Raw genomic sequence first — 23,856 nt, forward strand, 5'->3', positions numbered from 1 at the left:
TTATGCTCAACTAACAGAAAAGGAAAAAAAATACGGATTAAAAAAACAACTCCAAAGTCGAAGCAGTTTCCTGTGCAACCCCTTTTTATCGCCGACTGAATCTAAAACTGAAATATAAACCTGAATTCGTAATCTGAGTTCTGAATCAGAATCTGCATTTAGAATTCAAGTCTTGAGTGAAAATTTTGAATTTAATTTTTCAATATTAGTTCAGAATCCGAATCTTAAACTGATGTCAATTGTAAACTCAATTTCTAAATGAGAATTTCAGTACTAAATCTGCATTCTGCATTTGAATTTTGAAACAAAATTATGAACAAAACTTTTAAATCGATCTGAGTTCTGAGTCTGAATTTACACTTTCTGATTCTTTTCTCAATCCGATTGATGGATCTGAATCTGAGATTGCAATTTGAATCTGAATTCTGAGTTCAAAACATGGAACCTGATATCTATTCTGAGTTCAATTTATAGTTCTTAATAAGAATTATGAACCTGACTTCTAAACTGATTTTAATTTCCATAAGCATTTGAATTTGAAATCTGAAATAAGAATGAAACTTTTCCATCGAAGTTTTTCTTATGAGTTCAGAGTACAAATCTGCACTCTGAGCCTGAACTTTTTTTTAAACATTTTATTCCGATTTTTTAATCTGAATCTGAGATTTTAATTCGAATTTAAATTTAGAATTCGAATTCTGAGTTAAAATTTACAATATTAATTCTGGATCTGAATTTAAACTCTGAACCTGATCACTATTCTAAATAAGATTTATAAAACGGAATCAGAGTTTTAAATATGACTTCTAAATCGGAATCTAAATCTAATGTTTGAAGAAAAATTTACAACCTAAATTGTAATGCCATTATGTATTGACAACAAAATTTCAAATTCTTAATGAATGAATTAACTAAAGTGGATCTGGATGTAATATCTTAAGTCTGAATTTGAACCAGAATTTCGCAAATAAAAAGGTTATTCAGAATCTGAATTTGTATTGACGTTCTTTGAATTCAATAATTGAATTCTGATACTGGATTGTGACTTTGAAATTTTAATACTATTAGAAATCAATGATGGCATGTCGTTGAATAAAAAAAAATCAGAAATTCTAAATATATGAATTCGAATTTAAATTCTAGTCCTGAATTTGAATTATGAATCTGAGTTCAATGATTATGAATTCTGAATTCCTTTAATGTGAATTAAGAATTTCAATCTTATACTTGATTCTAAATTTTGTATTTTAATCTGATTCGGAATATCGAATCTTGATTCTGAGTCTGTCATAAGTTAATGTTTAAATGCAGTGCTCGATCCTTATCATCTGAAAATTTAAGCTTTAATATTGAACTAAACTAAGCTAAAAAATATTGAACTAAATAAATCAGTTTATTTTGAATTCGATCATGGCTTAAGCAATTGGTTAAGAACTAAGAAAGCTGAATGAATGGTAAATGGTGAACATGAAATTCGAATTCGAATTTTGTGATCCAAAATATCTTTTAATAGATTCCAAAAAGAAAAAATAAATTTTCATAAAATTAAAGGGCAACTCTTGGTAATTATAGTTATGTCATCTCCGTCGAGGGACGGAAATAATATGATAATGAAAATTAACCGAATTGAAGCTAATAGAAATTTATAAATTGGGAATCATTTTCATCAATGCCCCTACAACAGATAAGTCGAATTGTAGAGGCAACAAAAATGTTCCAATTCAACGAAAAGGGGATTTGAAAACGGGTGAGAATGACCACCCACTGTAAATAATGTAATTACCTACTGCATATACAGTAAGTTCATAATACTCACGGTTCTCAGATTGGAAATCATTTTTGTTCCTGTCCAGTTAAACAAAATTTCTTTTCTGGATTTATTGGACCTCACAACCATGGACCGTAGGGGTACGAGCATGTAAAATCTTCAAAATAGGTCGTCTACCAAAATACATATTTCCGATCCTCTTTGTTTTTATTATTGCTCCGATTGAGTATGGTTATCCATCGATGAAACTAAAACGAGAAGAAAATCACCCCGAAACCCCCCCCGGAAAGTTCCATCAATAAAAAACATTATTACTAATAGGGTTAGTTGCCCTACCTTGGACCTATACCCCACTTTAGTCCTATTAGAGAGAAAACTTGAAATAATCTTGTCAACTTCCATAATTTGAGGCCGCTGTGTTAACCGCTTCGAAATTCAAACTATTTTGCACGTTTTTACATCAATAAGTTCCTACAAGAGTGTAAAAATAACAAGTTTTGAAGATTTTTAAATATACACTTACCATTCATGATAGAATATACAGCGCTATTAACGAGGTGTTATTTCAGGCAACCTGTTTGCTCAAGCAAATATGGATTTTTTTGCCTAGCGATGCCATATTTTTCAGCAAATTTTCTTTCATTTTGAAGAAAATATACTAGATTTCCTATTTATTTCACAAAAACAGCACTTTACACGGACACAACTCCGAAAAAATAACAAATTTCAAACGGTCCAAACAGAAACTCCAAAAAAAATTATTGATCAAAAGTGTTCCAAACTTAGACCAAACATAACCAACAAATGTTTATTCACGATCCCATGTCTGAACTCAACTTTGAGAAACTAGAGCTTGAAACGTTTGATCACTAAGCCCCTCAAATTTGAGTTTTACCGGGAATTTTTAGATATTTTCTGTAGCGAATTTCTATAAGCGTAAAGGGTACAGGATTGTTTGCAGTCCCGTTACCATCGAAAAATTTCCACAACGTCCGGTAACAAATTCACCATAACCATTTACATGTCTGTGGCACAAGAAACATAGAAATCGTCATTGTACCAGCCTCCCGTTGTAAGAAATTCCTGCCGCGTGAGATGAATTAAATAAAACCTAGTTATTCACTAAGAGGAACGGTTAAACTTATTAAACAAATTCCAGGAATGGAGTCTACAGCGAGGCACATCAATGATGTTTGTTGCTCTGTTCATGAAGCCGAGTCAAGACTAAAAATAAATCAATCATCTTAACGCTCAATTCACAGAATCGAGCTCACTGTTTCTACTCATCAAACTCAATTTTAAGTTTGAATTTATCACCGTGTACATTCACCGAGAGAATCAATGATATTTTTTCAAAAGGGAGTGATTATCAAAACTTATTTTTCGAAGATTCCGTTTTTTATGCTTTGTACACTAATTTATCATGTTTGAAAAAAAAAGTCAATTTTTCAGTTGAATTTCTATTCAATATATTCTGGATACTTCTTTTTGAATAATTAAGCCTGATTCAAAACAAACATAACCTAGTTTGCCTACTGAAAACAATAATTGTTGTTCGGGAAGTTACTAGGAATTCTTAGCGAGAAAGGTAAGTTTTTTTCCAAATAAGTGAAATAACTTATTCTTCATTTGCGTGATTTTAGTGGTACTATCACCCATTTACCGGATTGTGATGAATTCAACGGACAAAGGCACTTTCTTGATCCGGAGCATTCAGAAAATCGTGCAGGTGAAAGAACGAATCAGGATTGAACCAAAGCTTAGAATGCCGATACATGTGCAGGAAAGATTCAGAAGTATGATTTCGTGCCTATGTTTACTCGTGGTTTGGACTCTGGAAAGCGAAAGTTTTTAATAATCCGATCAATGGAGCATCTACAATTATTTAGTTGTTTGGAAGAAGGCCGGATTCACTGGAAGCTCTTTTTACTTGACAAAATTGCAGGTAGGTCCATAGTTCGTTACGACTTAAGTGCTTTGATTCAAACAACCAAATTGTTGTTTTTGATCATGATTTGAAAACAATTTTTTACAATTCAAAATTCGTAGGAAGTTCATATAGTATAAAGCTCAAAATAAATATTCATAATAAAAAAATCGAGTTAAATTAAACTCATTAGTTTAAGAGTTGTTTCCTCCTCAATGTTTTTTTCAAATATCATTCACATTATATGAGCCTTTATAGTTTGAATCAATATTATTGTTGTTGTTAAAAATTTCTTCACCGATAATGCATTTGAACGTCTTTTAACATTTCGCTCCTCTATATTGCAGATAAAAATAATTGCATCAATGAACCCTTCTTATGCTGCAATACCAGAAACAACTTCAGCCATCGCCGTCGTAAGCGAATTTGATGTACACGCAAGCTACAATAGTGTTAAACAATATTTTAATGATACATTTAGTATTGGAATATTTTTAAAAGATTGACAAGGTTCATGAAATTTAATTTGAATTAGATCAGTTTTCACTACAAGAAAACATACCAATATGAATGTTTAAAAATTCCAGAAATCAAGAAATGAAAATGCCAGTTTTGTTTAGGAAAAAAAATATTCTGTACTTCCTAAGAATTCTCCAGCACAAGGTTTTTTTTCCTGTTGGATGAAATTTTTCATTCTCATAAGGAAACCAAATGAAATAAACAAAAAATTAAAAGAAGAAAACTTTAAATCTATATTAATGATAAATCTAACAAATGTAAAATTAAACTCTATTAAACTGTCGTTCCAAAAAATATGTGTTAGAAAAATGGTGCAAATAAAAATTAATCACTAACAATCTTTTTTAATTCTTTTCATTTATCTATTTCTGAGTGCCATTTTAAATTGAGTATTTTTGAAACTCTGTGAATCCTACATTTTGTACTTCACATTATTAACCAGTAATTTCCTACTTTGGACATATGTCTAATATAGAATATCAGTCCTAGATCGAATACTAGAACAGTGGGTCCAAACATGGAATTTAATTTTCATCGGAATTTTGTGTATTTCTAAGACAATAGGCACCAACAAGTCAAAACAAGTATTTGAATCTATAGAGGAGATTAAGAACTTGTACAGATCACAATTTTATTCAAAAGAGCCAGCAATTTTCGATGAAAAAAACAATGGTCTTTAAAACCCATCGCTTAATAGGTCGAAAGTAGGGCAACTAACCCTACATACTTTCTACTTTCCTGGGAAAAAAAACCGCCACATCAGCCTGGTCCATCGTTCCGGTGATTAAACGGCCAGATCCGGGGGTGTCCGTCGCAAGGAAACTCCGTCGCAGGAAACTCCGTCGCAGCAAACAACCATCAGATCGCACTTGAATTTTTGTTCACTATGACGTCTCTCGGTTTTGTTTTGATAAGTTTTCGTGAGGGGTACGTTCACAGAAGTGGGTGGAGGATGAGTTCCCTGTTGATAGGTGTGTTCAGTGTTATTTGTAAGATAGGTTTATTCTTATTTTCTTTCGTAAGAAATCAAATGCAGAAAAATTGGTTTTCACGTACGTTGTTTACATGAAGCGTTTTCTAGTCAATTAGGACAAGTTGAGCTTCATTGCGTCGAAAATGTTACTGTCATGTTTTTTGTCCACATGATACGTTTTTCGAACATAAGGATGTGGTGTAGTTTCAGCACGTTTCAGTGCGACAAACCGATCGATGTTTTGTGAAGTTTATTTAATCAAAATTTGTAATATGAAGTTTTATTTTACTGAAAAAAGATGTTTTTTAAAGAAATTTAACTCACATGAAAATGCTTGCTGCATTTGAATTTCAGAAGAATTCCCATTGACAGTAGGTTATTATGTTTGATTTTAATCAGGATTCCGAATCTAATAATGATTGATTTCTGATACTAAATTTTGACCCCGTGATTTAAAATCCTTTTAGGAATAAGTGACAGCTTGCTGTTAAATTCATGAAAAAATCTGAAATTCTGATTATGGAATCAAATTCTGAATCTTAATAGCTTGATTGTGAAATTGGAATTTTATAAATGTGAATTGAGAACTTCAGATTCAAAGATTTAGATTATAAATCTGATTATAAATTTTACTCAAGTATTTAGATTGGAATAAATCATGCAGTTATAAGTTCATTAAAAGTCCTGAATCGGAACTCCATTTAAATTTTTTTTTCATGAATAACAACAACTGTTGTCATCGAAAAATTGTATCAGTAAGGACAAATTTTGAACAATTTTTATCAAAACTTGCTGAACCATGGGGCCTGAAGAACATAATTTTCAGTTTTTCCAGTTGTAGTATTTATATAATCAAACCATTTTTTTCCTTAATTTTTAAAACATATTTTTGCTTCATAGCTAAATTTTTTATATAATTTTTGTTGTAATTGTTATGTAAATAACTGGATATAAAAATTTTTGTAAAAGAAAACTTTTTAGACATATGTCAATCTGGTGTTGTTTTTTTTCGGCCCAATTTTTTATGCAAATTTTTCAGAAGCATCTACAGGTGGGGTTGAGTTTTAGAGGCTTAATATAACTTTCCAATCTGAATCTGAATTCTTAATCTTATTTTTAAATTCTAATTTAAATACCAAACAGAAATAAAAAACCTAAACTAAGTCTAGCCAAACCGAATCAAATCTGTCCTATCTAATCTGAATTTTTACTTTCATATGGACTTCGATTTGAATTCAGAATGTGAATCCAGAATGTGAATTAAGAATTATATTTTTTTAATTAAAAAATAATATTCAGAATTCATATTTACAATTTACCTTCATTCATCTGAAACGGAATCTTTTCTTTGAATTTTTATGTTAACTCAAAATGTCAAGTCTGAACAGAACTCTGACTTTACAAGATTCCTAAATATGTATTTTTTTCAAAATCGATATCGATCGATAATGGATCGCGATCCATAAGTTTCGAATCCTTAGTCCAAACAGTAATATGCACAGCGGTAGAATTGATTTCATAATAAAAGTTCAATGATGAATTCCATAATTCACACACAGCGTATTATTGATAATACATTCGTGACTAATTTTTAACTCCTGAAGGTAGGCTCATTATTACATCGAAGATCATCGTGCCGCGTTCTTCGAACAGAAAAAGAAACTTATTCGAAACGGCGAAAATTTCAAATTTTCTACCATCAGCAAGCTTTGTCCAGTACACATAAACCTTGGATGGATATTAGAAACAACCCCTGCCCATATAGTTATGAAAATAACCTCGGCAAAGTTGGGTGGAAAAAAATATGTCAGATCTGAATTCTGAAACTGAAGTATGATTCTGAATCTGAATTCTGATTTGAAACATTGTGTTTATCTTAATTCTGTCTAAGCGCGCTGTTCTGTCGACGCTCGGCTGGGACTCTCTAAATCATTACATTAAGAAAAAACACTTCAAATTTCAAATTTTAGTGATAAAAATTATATCAAATCTGATTTCTGAAACTGATTTATGAATCTTGATTCAGAACCTTATCCCTGATTTGAAACTTCTTCTCAAGCATAATTCTGTCTTGGTATGTTGGTTCTTTTTTTCTGTGCGGCTGCGCTGTTTTGTCTACGCCCGGCTCTCTGAAGGTAAAGCTGCGGTTGTTGTTGCTATGCCCAAAGTCGCCATTTGCTGTATCGAAAAGCGATGAAAAAGGAGAAATCAAAAAAGAGCCAGAGAATATCGGAGGGACCGACAAACCGCAAACCGGCCAAGGCACCAGAAAGGTGCAACTGAGTTTTACCATCAACATATTTCAAACTGGTCAAGTTTGAGAAGCACAATTCTCGACGCTCACCTAGTGGTCAAAGGGTTAGCTCTCTGAACTCTCATGATGGATGTCGTGGGGTCGATTCTCGGCTGATTGATGAACTTTTTGACAAATTTTCGATCGCCTCTGTAATTAATTTAGCGATTGCTGGTTACTGCTGCTGAGCAAATGGCTACCTTTTTTGGAGCCAACGTAAGCAAGATATGTTCTATGGAATAGAAAATTTTTAAACAATTTTGTTTTTTTTTGGTTTTGAGATAGGACCTACAGGAAAAAAAATGCAATTTTTTGATACTAAATTCATCAAAATCGTGAAACCTAGAATAGGAGTTAATGTGATAAGAACGTTTTTATGGAACATACAAATAAACGGACATCATCGTAACTCGTCGAGCTGAGTCGATTGGTACCTATAAAGTGGGGTCTTGGACCCTTAATTAATGATATCCCCAACTGACCGTTCCCTATGCCTTTCTGTAAGAAAGCCAAAAAAAGAAATCGAAATTTTTTCAGCATCTTCATATCATGCACCAACAAATTGCAAAATGAAAATATACACTTTTCACTCACAAAATATTCACTGTTACCCCCAAGAATTTCACTTTTACCCCATTTGGGGTAATTTACCGGTTCCCCGACCACTGTTTTAAATTGACGATTTATTTCGATATTTACGATTTTGCAAATTTCTTCCAAACATTGTTCATAAGTTACAGAAAAATGTTTGAGATTAGAAAATTAATAAATTATTCAAATTTGAAGAAATTACCGCAATTTTTCAAAAATTTCTGTTTCCAAAATGAAAATTTATAATTGGTTTTTCTTATTTTTTTTGCATACTTTCTTCACAAACATAAAAATTTCAACGATGTCCGCGAGTTCGAGCCTAAGAGTAAATTTAGCACAGTTGTACCGGATAAGTTTTTCAATAACAATCCGCCAACTGTAACGTTGATAAAGTCATAAATGCCATAAAAATGGTAAAACGACTATAATCGAAACAAAAAAAAATAAAAATGTCAAAATAAATATACAGTGGGCTAAATTTTTTCAATCAAAAAAACAATTTATGGGAATACAGACTAATAGATTTTCAAGCGTTTCCGAGATATTTGGATTTTAGGTATTGTTGTTTCAAAGCAACACTCTTCATTGAAACGTAAAATGAACGAAAAAAATCGAAAATTCTTTATGATCAGGAAACGATGCTTTGAGAAGCTTTCTCATAATAATTCATTTTTTATAATTTTTTTCTATTTCGTTGCCTGTGAAAATTACTAACCGACCTATTTTTCTTTTGAATTTAAAATTCACGCGATTTTTTTTAGGTAAAAACGATGCAAGAGAAAAGGAAAAAAACATTGTGCACAGTTTTGTTGATTTTGATAGTTGATTTTTCGAAAAAGTTCTGTGTGTATGTATGTGTGGTCAAAAAGTATGTTAACACCATAAAAAATGTCCGAAATTCATATCAAGCATTGAAGTAAAGCACATGATCGCCAACTACGGTTTGGGTCATTAAGCATGTCAAGTGTCATACAAGAATTTACAATTAATAATATGCGAAAAACTAAGCGTAGATCGCTGTGCGGGTCCCACAATTTTCTCTCTGATAAGCTGAAAGTATTACCTAGTTGTATATCATTCAAACCAAACCTCAAAAATCAAAATTTAGCTAATTCCAGAGCCCGTAAGCTGTTAATTTAGCCGGAATATACTCGAACTACTACTCGCGTTTTAAAATGAAATGCTGTAGTTGTTTGTAAGTGTTATGTGAAGCACCCATCCCTCTCTATCTTTAAAGAGAGGAGGTCTATTAAATTTTGTCTCATGTTTTCTTTATATTGAATGGGTACCCGCTTCTTTGATTGGAAATACTTTTGTGTACTTTAAATTATCTCAACGTGCAAATGTATACATTTTTACAAAACTTGATACAAACCAATAGTAAATTTATAAGTTGAAATTGATAAATTCTACAACATTTTTCAAATGGTTTTCCGAACGCATCTTGAGAATGCTTGTAGATAAAATGAATGAATGAAAATATTTTCCGGATCTATATTAAAATCTGCTGGATTCAGTATCAAGGATAACGAAAAGGATAAAAATTCTGAATCCCTCATCAAGGATCAAGAAGTAAGTTCAGAATCTCAATAAGTGTCCTTGAAAAATATCCAAAAACAGGGTCCTCAAACGGAATCAGCATTCAGCAGCCGAATCGGAATAAGGAATCAGTATCAATAACTGATGCAGAATCATTATTATTATCCAGGATAAGCACAAACTCGAGGTAAGAGTACATAAAATCGCCACTCAGATCTTGAAAATAAGCTTTAATACATGACTTTTCCCTTAACAAGCATGGGATGTCCCTGTTGAATTTTCAAAACCATACCATGATTCAACATCCAACCATTTTTCCCTCTCCGCTAGTTGGGAAGAATACATAACTCGGGCTGCAAATCGTTTAGTTCACGGTGTCCATTTGGTGTGGCCTTGATTGAAAAATACTGCATTTTTGGCGCACTTTTGCCCACTTTCTTCACCCGAAATCGATAACCTCGTTCCGAATGGCTGGCTGTCCATAGTTTTGCAAAAAAAGGCACGAAAATCAATAAACGATTGCATTGGTGAAATTGCAGCTGCAACCGAGAAGCATTTTATGGGAGTCCATTTGGTCGGGGTTATTGATTTCAACTTAAAGGTGTGGTTTTCGGGAACTTTCTCAGTTGATGCAGCGGAAATAACAGTTTTGAAATGTTGCATTTTGTGTTTTATTGAAAGGGAGGTTTTTTCATCAATTTGTAAATCATTTGTTCCGGTTTTTCATAATGCACTTTCTCATCTGCATCCGAAAACCGTTTCCTGTTCTATGCAAATCCCAACTGCATAATGCAGTCGATAGAATATCGAATCAAAATCTGTTTGCTCAGATACAGGCCCACCTTCCGATTCCGACTCAATGCCAAACAAATCCGATCATCCACAAGTCAGAGGGCAATTCAATCGATGAGGGCTGCCAGTCTGCTGTTGGCTTTGTGCTTCCCAAATGGATGTTGCAATCAAAATGTGGGCGTGCGTCCCGTAGGGTCGAATTTGTATGAGCACCGATCGATGGTCTGTTTATGTATGTTCGATATTTGGTAAAATGGTTTCTCATAAAACAGAATGTCAACATGTTCGATGAAGGACACTAGGAGGTGTTTAGTTTTATCTTTTACCAACGAAACAACAGAGAATCATATCTTTTACGTTCCAATCAGGTTTTCTGTGCTTAATGCTGTGATTCTTCGAAGTATGCGAAATTAAAACATAACTAACCCTTCGGATGAAATATTTCAAAAGATTTTCTTGTCTATTATTCTTCATTATTTCTCACAATTTTTAAACATTCCAAATTGAACTATAACACTTATTTAGTGGTGCTGTCTTCTAAGCACTTGAGACGAGTACAAATAAAAACAAATCAGTCATTAGTTCATTCTTGTGTGCAGTCTCTAAAGTTTTGATTTAGGAAAACAGTAAAAAAAACATGATGGTATACGTACCACGTAAAAACGCGTATATTTTCGAAAGCCTCGTAAAAACTACCGTTCTAATTGCCGAAAACCTTGTTAAAACTACTTTTGAATTTGGAACCGGGGGACCTGCTCTGAAAGTTGAGATAAAGGGTTAACACGAAATTAATGCGACACCGGAAATGTCATGCCAATTTTCTTTTAATGTTTAGAATTAAACCAACATTTAAATATATTTACTTCAAAAATCAAAAGAATAGTTAATCGATGGAGCCTTTAGTGTAAATTTAAACGCATTTTCGATTGACGCCCTCCATCAAAGTCTCTACAGTGTCATCAGGTACCAGTTTCTCAGTTTTTTTTTTCATTTTCTTAGCATGTCCTTCTCTTTTTTGACTGTCTTCTTGCTTTTTCCGAAGTTCCCGCTTGATTATTACCCAGTACTGCTCCATGGACAGAATTGGCCTCATACAACTCCAGGACACTTATAGAATAGTGGCATGATGCCAAATCTGGCCAAAATAGCGGAGCTTCGTCGTGCTGCTGCAAGAACGGCAAAAGACGCTTATCGAGGCACTCAGATTTGTAGATCTCACCATTTAATGTGCCCATTGTCACGTAAGGCTCACTCCTCAGTCCGCAAGAGCAACTTTTAACTTCTCACTTCTAACAGCTAATTTCTCACTTCCCACATCTCACTACACATTCTCACGGCTCACGACTCACTTCAAACTTGAAACGTCTCACGCTTCACGTCTCACTTTTCGTCAGTCACTTCTCACGGCTCATTTCTCAAATCTCATGTCTCACTTCTCACTTCGTACGGCCCATTTCTATCTTCTCACATACCTACCTACCTAAGGGTCCAACGCCGATTGACCGGCGCATAGGGCTGAGATAAAAGATCTCCACTGCTGGCGATCCGGAGCCAGCGTCTTCACTTGCTGCCAGCCAAGGTTCTCGTCAACTGTGCGGATTTCAGCGGCTAGACTTCGCCGCCACGAGCTTTTGGGCCTGCCTCTTCTTCGATGCCCATCTGGATTCCAGTCAAGCGCCTCTATGCAAATCTCGTGTTCATCTCTTCGCAGCGTGTGCCCAATCCATCTCCACTTACGTTCCCGAATCTCGATTCCTAGCGCCTTTTGATGACACCGGCAATGAAGTTCAACGTTTGAGATCCAGTTGCCAGGCCACCAAGCGCGGATGATGTTCCGCAGGCAGCGATTCACAAAAACTTGCAGTTTTCGCGTCGTCACCGCATATGTGTACCAAGTTTCACAACCGTACAGCAATACGGATTTGACGTTTGAGATGAAAATTCGGATCTTAGTTCGTTGAGAGATCTGGCGTGACCGCCAGATGTTTCAGAGACTCGCAAACGCAAATCGGGCTTTTTTGATCCGGGTTTCGATGTCCTTCTTGGTACCACCATCAGGCGTAATCTGGCTACCAAGATACTGGAAGCACTCCACTGTCTCAACCTGTTGTCCAGCTACCACGAAATTGGAACGATTTTCTGTATTGATTTCCATCGACTTGGTCTTTCCGACGTTGATTTTGAGACCTGCTGCCTTGGAGTTTTAGGTGAGGTCGTCGAGTTTGCTCTGCATGTCTTGTTGTGTTTGGGCGAGCAAAACAATATCGTCAGCCAGGTCAAGGTCGTTCAGTTGCTCCATGGTTGAAGGATTCCACGGCAATCCTCGGTTTGGTCTACTGTCAATCGATCCAGTCAAGATCTCATCCATTACGATGAAAAAAAGCAGCGGTGACAAAATACATCCTTGCCTCACTCCAGCAGTTACCGGGACTGGTTCGGACAAGACACCGTCGTGCAAGACCTTGCACGAAAATGCCTCGTACTGTGCTTCGATGAGATGGACTAGTTTCTCTGGGACCCCTCGTCGTCTAAGAGCAGCCCAGATGTTTTCGTGGTTCAGTCGGTCAAATTCTTTTTCGAAATCAACGAACACCAGCACATCTCACTCCTAAATTTTCACGTCTCACGTCTCATGCCTCAAGTCTTTTTTTCACTTCTCACTCCTTAATACTTACTTCTCACTTATTTTTACTCACTTCTCACAACAAATTTCTTAATACTCACGTCCCACTGTAAAATTTTCGTGTCTAACCTTTCATTTCTCATGTCTTAATTCTTACTTCTCAAGACTGACTTCTCTCGACTTACGTCTCATCTCTCAGTCTCATTTCTCGTTGCTCACTCCTCACTTTTAACTTCTCACTTTTAGCTTCTCACTTCTCTTTTCTTACTTCTCACTTCTCAGTCCTTTTTCTTTTCTCACTCTCTTTTTCACTCTCACTCTAACTTCTCACGGCTCACATCTCACGTCTCACTCCACACTTCTCAATTCTCACTTCGCACTTCTCATGGCTCATTTTTCACTTCTCACGGCTCTCTTCTCATTTCTTCTTTTTCACTTCTAACGTCTAACGTCTAACGTCTAACGTCTAACGTCTAACGTCTAACGTCTAACGTCTTACGTCTTACGTCTAACGTCTAACGTCTACCGTCTAACGTCTAACGTCTAACGTCAAACGTCTAACGTCTCACGTCTCACGTCTAACGTCTAACGTCTAACGTCTAACGTCTAACGTCTAACGTCTAACGTCTAACGTCTAACGTCTAACGTCTAACGTCTAACGTCTAACGTCTAACGTCTAACGTCTAACGTGTAACGTCTAACGTTTAACGTCTAACGTCTAACGTCTAACGTCTAACGTCTCACGTCTAACATCTAACATCTAACATCTAACACCTAACGTCTAACGTCTCCCGTCTAATGTTTAACGTCTAAAGTCTAACGTCTAACGACTGACGTCTAACCTAACGTCTCTCGTCTCACTTCTAACGTCTAACGTCTTACGACTAACATCTTAAATCTAAAATCTAACATATAATGTCTAACGTTGAACGTCTCACGTCTAACGTTTTATGTCTCACGCCTCATGTCTCACGTCTCACGTCTCACGTCTCACGTCTCACATCTCACGTCTCACGTCTCACGTCTCACGTCTCACGTCTCACGTCTCACGTCTCACGTCTCACGTCTCACGTCTCACGTCTCACGTCTCACGTCTCACGTCTCACGTCTCACGTCTCACGTCTCACGTCTCACGTCTCACGTCTCACGTCTCACGTCTCACATCTCACGTCTCACGTCTCACGTCTCACGTCTCACGTCTCACGTCTCACGTCTCACGTCTCACGTCTCACGTCTAACGTCTCACGTCTCACGTCTCACGTCTCACGTCTCACGTCTCACGTCTAACGTCTCACGTCTCATGTCTCATGTCTCATGTCTCACGTCTCACGTCTCACGTCTCACGTCTCACGTCTCATGTCTCATGTCTCATGTCTCACGTCTCACGTCTCATGTCTTACGTCTCACGTCTTAGGTCTCACGTCTTGCGTCGCACGTCTAACGTCCCACTTCTCACGTCCCATATCTCACGTCCCATGTCTCACGTCCCATGTCTCACGTCTAACGTCCTACGTATCACGTCTCACGTCTCACGTCTCACGTCTCACGTCTCACGTCTCACGTCCCACGTCTCACGTCTCACGTCACTGAGACCTGAGACTGGAAAAATAACAAGTGAAAAGTGAGGGCTCATTTCTCACTTCTCACGGTTCATTATTCACTTATTACGTTCAACTTTTAATTTCTCACTTCTAATGGCTCATTTCTCACTTCCCACATCTCACTACATATTCTCACGGCTCACTACTAACTTTTCACGTCTCACTACTAACTTCTCACGTCTCACTTCACACGTCCCACGTCTAACTTGTCACGTCTCACGCCTCATGTCTCACTTTTCGTCACTCACTTCTCACGGCTGATTGCTCATATCTCATGTCTCACTTCTCACTTCGTACGGCTCATTTCAAACTAATCACATCTCACTTCTAATTGGTCACGTCTCACGTCTCAAGTCTTTTTTTTTTCTCTTCTCGCTCCTTATTACTCACTTCTTACTTCTTTTTATTCACTTCTCACAACAATTTTCTAACTACTCACGTCCCACTGTGAAATTTTCATGGCTAATTTTTCATTTCTCACGTCTTACTTCTAACTTCTCAAGACTGACTTCTCTCGTCTTATGTCTCATATCTCACGTCTCATTTCTCGTTGCTCGCTCCTCACTTTTAACTTCTCCCTTTTAGCTTCTCATTTCTCTTTTCTTACTTCTTAATCCTCTTTTCTTTTATCACTCTCTCTTTCACACTCACTCTAAATTCTCACTCTCACGGCTCACATCTCACGGCTCACATCTCACTCCACACTCCTCAATTCTCACTTCGCACTTCTCACGGATCTCTTCTCATTCCTACCTTTTCACTTCTAACGTCTAACGTCTAACGACTAACGTCTAACGTCTAAGTCTTACGTCTAACACCTAAGTCTTACGTCAAACGTCTAACGTCTAACGTCTTACATCTAATATCTAACGTCTAACGTCTAACGTCTAACGTCTAACGTCTAACGTCTAACGTCTAACGTCTAACGTCTAACGTCTAACGTCTAACGTCTAACGTCTAACGTCTAACGTCTAACGTCTAACGTCTAACGTCTAACGTCTAACGTCTAACGTCTACCGTCTAACGTCTAACGTATAACGTCTAAAGTCTAACGTCTAACGTTTAACGACTGACGTCTAACGTCTAACGTCTCACGTCTCACGTCTAACGTCATACGTCTAACATCTAACATCTAACATCAAACATCTAACATCTAACATCTAACATCTAACATCTAACATCTAACATCTTACATCTAACATCTAACATCTAACATCTAACATCTAACATCTAACATTCACGTCTCACGTCTCCGTCTCACGTCTCACTTCTCACGTTTCACGTCTCACGTCTCACGTCTCACGTCTCACGTCTCACGTCTCACGTCTCACGTCTCACGGTTAACGTCTTACGTCTAACATCTAACATCTAACATCTAACATCTAACATCTAACATCTAACATCTAACATCTAACATCTAACATCTAACATCTAACATCTAACATCTAACATCTAACATCTAACATCTAACATCTAACATCTAACATCTAACATCTAACATCTAACATCTAACATCTAACATCTAACATCTAACATCTAACATCTAACATTCACGTCTCACGTCTCACGTCTCACGTCTCACGTCTCACGTCTCACGTCTCACGTCTCACGTCTCACGTCTCACGTCTCACGTCTCACGTCTCACGTCTCACGTCTCACGTCTCACGTCTCACGTCTCACGTCTCACGTCTCACGTCTCACGTCTCACGTCTCACGTCTCACGTCTCACGTCTCACGTCTCACGTCTCACGTTTCACGTCTCACGTCTCACGTCTCACGTCTCACGTCTCACGTCTCACGTCTCACGTCTCACGTCTCACCTCTCACCTCTCACGTCTCACGTCTCACTTCTCACTTCTCACGTCTCACGTCTCATTTCTTACGTCTCACGTCTCACGTCTCAAGTCTCATTTCTCATGTCTTCTGTCGCATATCTCACCACTCACTTCTCACGGCTCACTTCTCATGGCTCACTTCTTACTTCTCCCGTCTTAGGTCTCAGGTATCAGGTTATTCTTAAGTTTCAGATCTCAGGATTCAGGACAAGGTCTCAGGTCTAAAGTTTACAGGAAACGGCATCAAGATCCAGAACCTTTATTTTGGTTTAGATTTTGGTTCCAGGATTCGGATAAGAGTCCCAAATCAGGATTCAACCAAATCAGGTAAGGATCAAAATTCGGAATCTGATCCGAGATTCAAGAAATTAATAAGGATTAGAGCCCAGTATTCAGAATCAGTTTAACGGGCCAGTTTATACTTGGATAGGGATCAGCATTAAGATCCCATAATTTACATTCTAAAATCTGATCCCGAATTCTCAAACTGATCTTAGATCTTGACCCAGAATCAGTAGAAGAGACCGAGATCAGAATTCAGGAAAACCATTTGAATCACCTGGATCGAGATCCGGGATAAAAATCAAAACCAAGGATATTCTACAATCCTCTTCGAGGACCAGGACTTGACATCAAGTATAAGATATTCAGTATAAGGATCAGAGCTCAGTATGGGAATCAGGATCCGATAATAAGAATTATGATCAAAACCTAGGGTAAGAACCCAGAATCAGGAATAAGGATCAGGATCCGGGATAGGAATCAAGATCAAGATTGACATAAGCATCTTGAAGTTATTTCGGATCAAAGACAGGATGAGCATAAGGATCAGGAAATTAGCTGAAGTAATGAAGTTTTTATGGCATTTACAATTTTATGTTGATAAAACAGATCTAGGTTTAAACCAGTTGAGATTTGTGGACAAGATTCCTCTTACTTCATAATATAAAATAAAAACAGATGCAGTCATGTACCTGAGAAGTTCAAAGAGAATGTTCTTCACTACTTTTCGTTTTCTTTTGACATATTCCAATTATCATAGTAAAAATTTTACTTCTATTTTTTGTTCTGTCGTTAACCATTCTGTCATTTAAATACTCAAGCATCCAGGTTATCAAAACCCAATACTCAGCATTTGAACCATTCAAAATTCCAGAATCCGATTGCATCAACACTTGTTAATCCGTTCTTCCGCCTTCCTACGGAAAGGAAAATTGTTGCATCCACTATTTGGGAAAATGCCGCTTCTATTGATTTGCTGGTGCTAATTAATCTTTTGCTGCACACGTGTTCTAAATGTAGGCCTTTTCCAACAACCATGCATTCAGGAAACTTTGCCGACAACTGCCCGGTCATGATGCCCAACAACTTCGTCGTTTGCAGGTGTTGTCCAATGTTTACAGTCGTTTTATGCAAGGGTTGTGGCTCGGATTTTCGAACGGAAATGGCAACAGTACTTCTGCTGATAAAACAAACATGGTTTAGGCTTAAAATGGGAACCTTTCCTCGCTGGGGAACTTCCTGGTATGCAGCAGTTGTTTCCACTACAATGTTTCGACTCATTTGCATTTCGATTTATTCGAGAATTCATTGGAATCCAATGTTTCGCTGGTGTGCTGATGTTGGTCATAAATGCATTCCGGTCATAAACATTTGTTTTGGAAGGATACTAATAAATTTAATGAATCGTCAATATACATTCATTACGTGTTCAGCGATCAATAAAATCCATTGACGCGTTATTCCGAGCGAAAATGAAACATCATATCAAAATCATAAAAAATCGAGCTGACTAATTTGATTACCTCAATCCAGAGGGCAAAAAGTATCAATCTCAATCTCTCACATCAAAGAAAGAAGCTGGACCCCAAATCCCAAAACCCACCTGGTTTTAAGTCCGTAAATCTATTCTGCTGATGTGCCACCCACTGATAAGAGAGACATTTCCAGAAGAAATTGGCCGCACCCGGATACACCGTGTCGGAAACATCCATAACCTTCATCTTCAATTGCTTGCTATTTTGAGAGGGTGGTCGTTTTCCATTCGAAAACCTTGTAAATGATATTTGATGGCAAAATGTCAATGAGAGGGGGAGGGGGGCGCGCGGTGGGATGAGAGAAATCTTGTCGTTGATGATGACGACGTAGACGACAAGGACAACGACAGACAACCTAGATGATGTCAATGTTGTTGAAAGGTAAATAAACTTCTTTTCCGGTCTCGAAATACAAACCCCACACACTGAACCAAGACGGGGAAGTTGGAAGTAAGAACCAGACGCCAAGGTAGTTTTTGTTCTAAAATGATGATTGGGTTCGAGATATCGCTCTCCACGTGTGGAAGTGTCCGGAATCAAATTCATTTGATGCCAACTGGAGACTATTTTTGGAATCATATAGAATGTGATTCGTTGTTTAGATGGTTTTCTTTACTAGTTGTATAATACGTTTAGGAAAGACTCGACATTTTGAAGATACACCTGAAGCTTTTCCTGACCTTGAAAATGAAATCATAAAATTTTATATAGAGATCAAAATTTATTTATTGTTTTGCAAGTGAAAATTTCATTTTTTTAATTCCATACTTTTACGTGATGAATATGAACTGAATCAAAGCAATCGAAAGATTCCCTTTAATGTACCCACGGTATATGGAAAGTTGAGATGCCGGTATTTCGATTGCAATTTACAATCTTCTTCAGTGAGCTTTTTCAATTAAATTGATTGAAAATTCAATCGAAAACGCTTACTGAAGAAGATGGTAAGTTGCTATCGAAATACTGGAATCCGAACTTTTCATGATTTTTTTATTGTATTTGCATAGTATTCCGTCTCACGACATAACTTGACGAACATGATTCCTAAAATTCACTCGGTCCATGGCAACCGTTTTCCAATTTCTCGGGCACCCCACGTTCGCCAGATCACGCTCCACTTGGTCTAACCACCTCGCTTGTTACGCCCCCGCTCGTCTTGTTCCTACCGGATTCATAGCGAACACCTGTTTTGCAGGACAGTCGTCCGGCATTCTCGCAACATGTCCCGCCCAGCGTATCCGGCCAGCTTTCACCACCTTCTGGATACTGGGTTCGCCGTAGAGTCGCGCGAGCTCGTGGTTCATCCTTCGCCTCCACACTCCGTTCTCCTGTACGCCGCCAAAGATGGTTCTTAACACTCGTCGCTCAAATACTCCGAGTGTACGCAGGTCCTCCTCGAGCAATATCCATGTCTTGTGCCCGTAGTGAACAACCGGTCTAATGAGCGTCGTATACAGGTTACACTTCGTGCGAGGGCTAAGTCTTCTCGACCGCAGTTGCTTGTCGAGTCCATAGTAGGCACGACTTCCGCTGATAATTCGCCTCCGGATCTCACGGCTGGTGTCATTGTCTGCGATCACCAGTGAGCCGAGATAGAGAAAGTCTTCGACTATCTCCAGCTCGTCGCCGTCGATCGTGACCTTGTTATCACTGGACAAACGGGTTCGGTCGGTCTCGGATCCGCAGGCCAGCATGTACTTCGTCTTAGACGTATTAATCATCAACCCAATCCTTCCTGCTTCGCGTTTCAGTTTGCGGTAGATCTCCTCCACCGCCGCAGATGATCTGCCGACTATATCAATGTCATCGGCAAAGCAGATAAGTTGACTGGATCTGTTGAAAATCGTGCCCCGCATTTCGCCCACCGCTCGTCGAAAAACACGTTCTAGCGCCACGTTGAACATCATGCAGGATAGACCATCACCTTGTCGAAGCCCCCTGCGCGATTCGAATGAACTCGACAATTCACCCGAAATCCGCACACAGCACTGCGTTCCATCCATCGTCGCCTTGATCAGTCTGATCAGCTTCCCGGAAAAGCCGTTCTCGTTCATGATTTTCCATAGCTCGTTACGGTCGATCGTGTCGTATGCGGCTTTGAAGTCGATGAATAGATGGTGCGCAGGGACTTGGTGTTCACGGCATTTTTGGAGGATTTGCCGTAATGTGAATATCTGGTCCGTCGTAGACCGTCCCTCCATAAAGCCGGCCTGATGACTTCCCACGAATCACGATTTTCGTGGGAACTTTTCATGTACCGTGGTTGAATAAAAGAGAATTTTTCGATTGTACTGTTCGGCTGGGATGTTCCAGAATAACTCAGCAGTACCACAAGGCAGCAACATCGGATCTCATCTCTTTTGAACTTAGAACAACGACGTTACATACGCTCTTCCATAGACTAGGTGACGCTCTTCCATCGGGGTGCCGAATGTTGTATGCTGATGACAGTGACTGCTTGGAATTGTAGCAAATGCTGAGTAAATTTATGGAGTGGTGTAATTTGAGTTGCTTATTGGTCAGTTTGGCGAAATGCAATGTAAACAGCTTTACTCGGAAAAAGAATCTGCTTACTTGAAATAACACTCTTAAAGATTCCACATTTGAACGAGTTTCCGTTGTAAAGGATCTAGGTGTGTTTTGGGCTTCCAAAATATGATTTGAAAATCAACTGAATTGCCGTCAATTGATATTTTATGACGTTGGAGTCTCAACTTATCATATTTCTTATCCGGGAAAGTACTCATTCCTGAATGAGTAAATGAGAAACTAATAATTTATGAGTGAATATTCTGAATTATCCACTCAGAATATTTGGCAACACTGCCGAGTTACCCAGAATAGTTTGAGTCGCTCAGGTTTGATGAAGTGAACATATGTACCGTGTTTATCATCATCACCTGTCATCACCTGTCAGCTGATTCCTCATGTTTACATTTTCTCGGCATATCGTGGTAGGGTAAACATAACAACAACATTTCGTATGTTCAATGACCAGATAGTAACGACATGAAATTGGCAATGCAATTGTAGTGGTTTTGCAAGCGCACCTTGGTGAGAAGCATATAAATTCTTTGTTTAATGATTTGTAAATTCATAACAAGTTGAGACATGAAGGTTTTTTATGCTTTTAATTAAAGAAGTTTTTAAAAGAAAGCATTGAACAGTGCTTATCATCAAAGATCAAAATGGCCACCAGTTGGTGTTTACATTTTTCAAAACAAAAACAAAAAGCTACCCTACCACCATCTGTCTCAGGAAATACTCTATTCACGTACTCGCTGAACTCACTGTTCTTGACACTTTGCAGTTCCTGTTGTGATTTCTTATTTTCCAATTCCACACGCTGAGAAAACAATGCAAACATTTGGGTCCTCTTTCAATTTTCACAAGCACTTTTTAGCCAGGGCTGGAAAACAGGAATATCACAATAGTTTTTTTTTAATTTTGTTTGGTTCCAGTACGAGTTTTTATTATAAACGATTACAACTCTTTTCAAAAAGTGCTCAGTTTTCTGTTGAAATGTGAAAATATGCTGCAGCGAATTTTAATTTTCCTGACCCAGATTTTTAGCAAAAGTTCTAAGCTCAATTTTGGGATTATCAAATTGAATTGTTAATCAAGTTGAAAACAGAAATATTGGAGTAAATGGATTTGAACTTAGAAGTCAAACTATCCTACGTTATTTTTACTTCTCGGGAATATCAAATCTTTAAAACTAAGAAAACCTCAGCCTTTTCTTTTAGTACGTCTACTGGAGAATTTTCTTACATTGGATTTTCTGTCCCTGAATAGTGTCATCGTACAAGTTTGTGCACTCGTTTACAGCTTTGGATCAAAATTGAACAAGAAGCTTCCGGACATTCGATTTGGCCCATTCGAATTCTTTTGAAGCTTCCACATTTGGACATTCGATGGATTTTTTTTTTAAATAGAAGTGCTGCTCCAGAACATTCATTCAAAAATGAATCGGCCCAGAAGCAATATGTTGAAAAAAGGATTTTAAAAACATGTTGAAAAATATAAACAAACAAACCTTCTTTTCGAGCTTTTTAAATCTTAGTCCTCACTAGGCAACATGAACTGCGATTTTTGTTATGAGACGGACTTTGTTGTCTGTTGTTGTTGTTGGAAACCTGAGTTGTTGGAAACCTGGAGATTCATCATATCTAATCAGTGCAGTTTGAGGGTAATACGCTTTTAACACATGGCATCAAAAAATCAAATTGTTATATACAGTCTAAAAATTTAAAAAATCAAACAAGATTTTTATCAGTTTTGTTAGAATATATTGAACTTTAATTATCGTGCGTACAGATTCTGTGAATAAAAGTTTTACTGGTTTTTCTTTCTTATTCATCTGGAAATCGGAGATTCAACAAATGGATGCTTTTGGCAAAGTTGTAAATGATAAGATATTGGAATAAGAGACAGGTTCTGAATCAAGACAGGTTAAATGCCTATATTAAGAAAAATAGATTAGTCTTATAAATTTTTTACTTTTTATCACTTAAACATTAAATCTACGCTCAAATCACGGTCTTACAGCGAAAAAAGAAGAACTTCATACTAATCCGATAAAAATACGATATGAACAAAATATTACCATGAAATATGGCCATATGACATACTTAACTATGTTTCATGCAAAAGAACTAGTGATGTTAAAAATTTCACCAAAATTTCAGCCTTGACGTATGCTTAACATCCGTTTCTACCATTTTCAATTAAATTATATCAAAATATTGCAAGTGTTAATGAAATATAGCTAAAAACATTAATATGCGCATTTAGCCCGCCAGTTTCGGAAATCGGCTATTTTGACTTCTTATATTATAAAATTTTTTTCACAAAAACTGTAAGAGATTTTAACAGAAAAATTGCTCTAACGTATGCAAAACAGGTGTCCGCTCATGTGCATATAGTTTTCAGACTCCTATCTTTTGGAATATGGGAGAAAATGAGTGCTTTCCTAAATATGCGCATATAGCCCGCCTCTCCCCTACGTAGGGGGGTGAGGGGTTGAAAATGTTCGAAAATTGCGTTACGTAATATTTGAAAAGGCCCCGAACTAGTTTGAAAAAGATTTCTTCTCCATGAATTTCTGTTGTAATCTTTCTTTCCAATGTGTGTTTTCTAAAAAACTTATTCCATGATCTTATTACCTTAATAGGTGATTCACATTCCTCCTTTCATATAAAATGCTGACTCCTTGTCTTTTTTCTTTGTATGACTACGTATGTCGCATTTTCATTCGCAATTAACATCATACTTTTTGAAAAAAAACCATTATCTTCATTTTCCATTTTTCTACTTTCCCTATATCCATGATGCATTTTTATTCTATCTTTTTTTTTAAATACTTGCCATGTTTTTTTCTAAATGAAACTTCTTTTATCAATATTTCCGTTCGTCCTACTCTTTTGGACATTTTTCATACTCGATTGGTAAACATATTCAATACCTGATCAGTCCCTTTTTTGTATTCGGTTTACTTTTCCTCAAATAAATGATTTTTTTTCCTGAAAATCATCATAACTTTTTTCCGTTTTTCCATTTTCCTTTTATCAGTAGTACA

At 37.1% G+C, this 23,856-nt stretch overlaps 1 protein-coding gene and 1 long non-coding RNA gene across 2 annotated transcripts in view; both read left to right on the forward strand.

Annotated features, from left to right (window-relative positions):
• LOC129740157 (uncharacterized) overlaps nucleotides 1–23,856 on the forward strand; it is a 341,832-nt gene that overhangs the window by 182,819 nt on the left and 135,157 nt on the right. The gene's annotated exons all lie outside the window — the stretch shown is intronic.
• Nucleotides 3,304–4,411, forward strand: LOC129740158 (uncharacterized). Its single transcript, XR_008736126.1, has 3 exons — nucleotides 3,304–3,356; nucleotides 3,412–3,713; nucleotides 4,043–4,411. It is a non-coding gene; the product is annotated as an uncharacterized LOC129740158 (long non-coding RNA).

Source organism: Uranotaenia lowii, chromosome 1 (assembly GCF_029784155.1).
Source record: "Uranotaenia lowii strain MFRU-FL chromosome 1, ASM2978415v1, whole genome shotgun sequence".
NCBI lineage: Eukaryota > Metazoa > Arthropoda > Insecta > Diptera > Culicidae > Uranotaenia > Uranotaenia lowii.